Raw genomic sequence first — 4,719 nt, 5'->3', positions numbered from 1 at the left:
ACATCTCAAGACATCAGTCAGGAAGTTAAAGCTTGGACGCAAATGGGTCTTCCAAATGGACAATGACCCCAAGCATGCTTCCAAAGTTGTGGAAAAATGGCTTACGGGCAACAAAGTCAAGGTATTGGAGTGGCCATCATAAAGCTCTGACCTCAGTTCTATAGAAAATGTGTGGGCAGAACTGAAAAAGTGTTTGCGAGCAAGGATGCTTACAAACCTGACTCAGTTACACAATCTCTGTCTGGATGAATGGGCCAAAATTCACCCATCTTATTGTGGGAAGCTTGTGGAAGACTACCCAAACCGTTTGACCCAAATTAAACCATTTAAAGGCAATGCTACCAAATACTAATTGAGTGTATGTAAACTTCTGACCCACTGAGAATGTGATGAAAGAAATCAAAGCTGAAATAAATAATTCTCTCTGCTCTTATTCTGACATTTCACATTCTTAAAATAAAGTGGTGATCTTAACTGACCTAAGACAGGGAATTTTTACTAGGATTAAATGTCAAGAATTGTGAAAAACTGAGTTTAAATGTATTTGGCTGAATGGAAACGTGTATGGAAACTTCCGACTTCAACTGTAAATGAAGTTTAAATAATAAAATAACACTCCATTTATGAACAGCATATCTACTACATCTACAGATGAACAGCATATCTATTGACTTGCATCGTGATACTGATATTCTTATGATAGTGGTCCTCTGTGGTCCTCCATGTATGCACACATGACTCAGATAAATGCTAAATGACATAGTTTGCTGAGCATCTACAGATGGACTATCCATTCTAGGTGTTACCCATTTTCCCGCTTATTGTCCGTTTGTGTATAACATATTTTCCATTGTGTTGCATGTTTGTTCACCCTGACACTTGTTTGAGCTCGCCTCCTTGATAGTGTCCTCTCCGTAGTATGAACACACCTTTAGAGCATTTGTGTGCTGTGCACAGTGCACATCATGGCACTGTTTAAGTGAGTGGTTCTCTGTGAGCTTAGCAGGCTCAATGTATCGATACAAAAAACAATAATAATAATGTATTTTCACACACACCAGACAGGTGCAGTAAAATGTGTTGTTTTACAGGGTCATCCATAGTAGAACGGTGTCCCTGGAGCAAATTAGGGTTAAGAGCCTTGCTCAAGAGCACATTGACACCTTGTCGGCTCAGGTCTTCGAATTGTCAACCTTTTGGTTACTGGCAAAACTCGCTAACCTCTAGGCTAGGAGAGGAGAGTGAGGGCTTAAGCAAGAAAATGGGGTGAGCTGTGTATGCAGTCATGCAGTTCTAGCCTGTTATGTTATCATCTCTCCTAAAATCCCTGACTGACAACATTTTTCTTAAGGGTGTTTGGCTTTTGATACAACATTTGATGTATTTCAGCCTTGTGTGTGCATGTGTGCAAGTGTGCGTAAAACATTTGTGCGTATGCGTGTCTTTGAGTGTTTACTTAAATCAATGGGAATATCTAATGATATGAAACAAGGAACATTATCTGTGTTGAAAATAAGTGTAACAGGGAAGAAATGTTTCAATTATTTTATCTGCTCAAATAGCTGATTTACTGTACTAGGTGCAAACCATGCTGGAGAGCAACAGTAGTTTACATATTCAAAATATAGCCCTCGGCTCGTTTGATGTAATATTCAATAGTTCTTCAAGGATGCAGAGGAGTGAGGAGAGCCCTTACACAACACTGCCTCATTAAGCCAGCCAAGGACTTTTATCTCTAGACAGAGACTTGGGAAGGAAAAATAGAAAGAAAACACAGGGAAAGAAATGTCAACCTACGCTTGCTTCTTCTAAGTACTATTTTCAGGAGACGCTGATTCACTCCCACTGCTGCCTCTCTGACTCGCGTTCCTCATTCTCCTTGTGGTGGGAGACACGGCGTGGGAATGCGCTCCTGTCACTGGCTACTGTTGTAAAGAGGCAGCTTATTCTTTCTCAAAAGCTGATAATATTTTGTGCTCTTTTGCCTGTCGACATAGCATCTGTGCTTTACAAAGGTGGCATTCCTTTACTGAGCCACGTGGACCTTCATGAGGATCAGTGAGTGAAGGGATGTGAGCTCGCTTACACTCGAACACTCGTCGTATTGATTATGTAATAAATCCAAGTGCCTTGATGTCCGTTTTTTTTCTGCACAGCACATTGGAAAATCCAATTGTTGAATGACAGATTCCGTTCATTAAGTTCAATTCTTGATTGTTGGAGTACGATTTCCTAGTCAAGCGTAGTAAGATGTTGTTATGTTTTCGACAAGAATGACCTGGACATTATCGTGAGTGTGATGAGAAATATAAAACTGAGACCCAACCAGAAGAATTGTCAAAGAAAGACCCATGGCAGCCATGAAGAAAACCAGGACAAAGAAATGCCTCCAGGTGAGTTCCAACTTTCTCTCTGTTGGTTTGGTTGTATCAGTCATAGTCCAATAAATGTTTTATATACCCTTACATTAGCATATTCTAATGCAGGTTCCTGTCACATTGCACCATACTTTATAATGTGTGGGACTTGATCTACACACTGATTAATGCTTCTATATGATGGCTTGATATGCAATGATTTATCTAAATGTGTCTTGAGAACTACGCTGCCAAATCTGTTAGTGGCAAATGAGCATTGCCCCCATACCAATATAGGCAGTAGGCAATGAGATGCCCTGCTTCGATGCCATGGAGATGATGAGAGGTTGTCAGATTGATCCACTTGCAGGAATTGTTATTCTCACAATCTGGCAATGTGCTTATCCACAGAGGACCTCAGTATCCAGAAAGATCAGCAGCTGTCTGGAATGAAAAATCATCTTCTATGTTTTTCCCCCTAAGCAGTGAAAGATCAAAATTAGGACCCTGCTTATAAAGTATCATACTCAGTACACTCACTGCATGCACTTTGAACTAGCCTTATAAGAATTTACAAAACATCTTTCTTGATCTCAGAAAAGTTTGCATCCTGAATGACTTGTCTACATGACAACCATTGTCATTTTTATCAGCATATCACCTATTGAAACTAGGCACTTACAAAAGACAAGTACCTTATGCCATATGATGTATGCCCCAGACTATAGGCAGCTACTGTATCACAACCTTTGTTTACTTGCCACAATCTCAGGAATTCAATATTTTCTTCGATAAGTTCTTTAACTAAATGAATACATGGTAGATAAGAATGAAGAGTGTCGATAATATAACCTGTTGATCAAATCAAATCGTATTAGTCACATGCGCCGAATACAACAGGTGTAGATCTTACAGTGAAATGCTTACTTACGAGCCCCTAACAAACAATGCAGTATTGAAAAATAAGAGATAAAAGTAACAAGTAATTAAAGAGCAGCAGTAAAATAATAATAGCGAGACTATGTACAGGGGGATACTGTTACAGAGTCAATGTGCGTGGGCACCGGTTAGTTGAGGTAGTATGTACATGTAGGTAGAGTAATTAAAGTGACAATGCATAGATGAATGCATAGAAAGGGGGGGGGGGCAATGCAAATAGTCTGGGTAGCAATTTCACTAGATATTCCGGAGTCTATGGCTTTGGGTTAGAAGCTGTTTAGAAGCCTCTTGGACCTAGACTTGGCACTCATATACCGCTTGTCATGCGATAGCAGAGAGAACAGTCTATGACTAGGGTGGCTGGAGTCTTTGACAATTTTTAGGGCCTTCCTCTGACACCGCCTGGTATAGAGGTCCTGGATGGCAGGAAGCTGGGCCCCAAGCTGGGCCATTCGCACTACCCGCTGTAGTGCCTTACAGTAGGAGGCCGAGCAGTTGCCATACCAGCCAGTGATGCAACCAGTCAGGATGCGCTCGATGCCAAATTTTTTCAGTCTCCTGAGGGGGAATAGGTTTTGTCGTGCCCTCTTCACGACAGTCTTGGAGTGCATGGACCATGTTAGTTTGTTGGTGATGTGGACACCAAGGAACTTGAAGCTCTCAATCTGCTCCACTGCAGCCCTGTCGTTGAGAATGGGGGCGTGCTCGGGCCTCTTTTTCCAGGAGTCCACAATCATCTCCTTTGTCTTGATCACATTGAGGGAGAGGTTGTTGTCTTGGCCCCACATGGCCAGGTCTCTGACCTCCTCCGTATAGGTTGTCTCATCGTTGTCGGTGATCAGGCCTACCACTGTGATCATTAAATCAAATCAAATTGTATTGGTCACATTCACATGGTTAACAGATGTTAATGCGAGTGTAGCGAAATGCTTGTGCTTCTACTTCCGACTATGCAGTAATATATAACAAGTAATCTAACAATTCCATAACAACTACCTTTTACACACAAGTGTAAAGGAATGAATAAGAATATGTACATGTAAATATATGGATGAGCGATGGCCAAATGGCATAGACAAGATGCAGTAGACGGTGTAGAGTACAGTATATACATATGAGATGAGTAATGTAGGTTATGTAAACATTATATAAAGTGACATTGTTTAAAGTGACTAGTGAGACATTTATTACATCCAAATTTGTATTATTAAAGTGGCAGATTTGAGTCCGTATGTTGGCAGCAGCCATGTCAGTGATGGCTGTTTAACAGTCTGATGGCCTTGAGATAGCTGTTTTTCAGTCTCTCGGTCCCAGCTTTGATGCACCTGTACTGACTTCGCCTTCTGGATGATAGCGGGGTGAACAGGCAGTGGCTCGGGTGGTTGTAGAGGGTAGTGCCTTCTTCTCCGGCGCCATGTAGTAG

Source organism: Oncorhynchus kisutch, linkage group LG26, assembly GCF_002021735.2.
Source record: "Oncorhynchus kisutch isolate 150728-3 linkage group LG26, Okis_V2, whole genome shotgun sequence".
NCBI lineage: Eukaryota > Metazoa > Chordata > Actinopteri > Salmoniformes > Salmonidae > Oncorhynchus > Oncorhynchus kisutch.
This window is presented reverse-complemented; position numbering follows the sequence as displayed.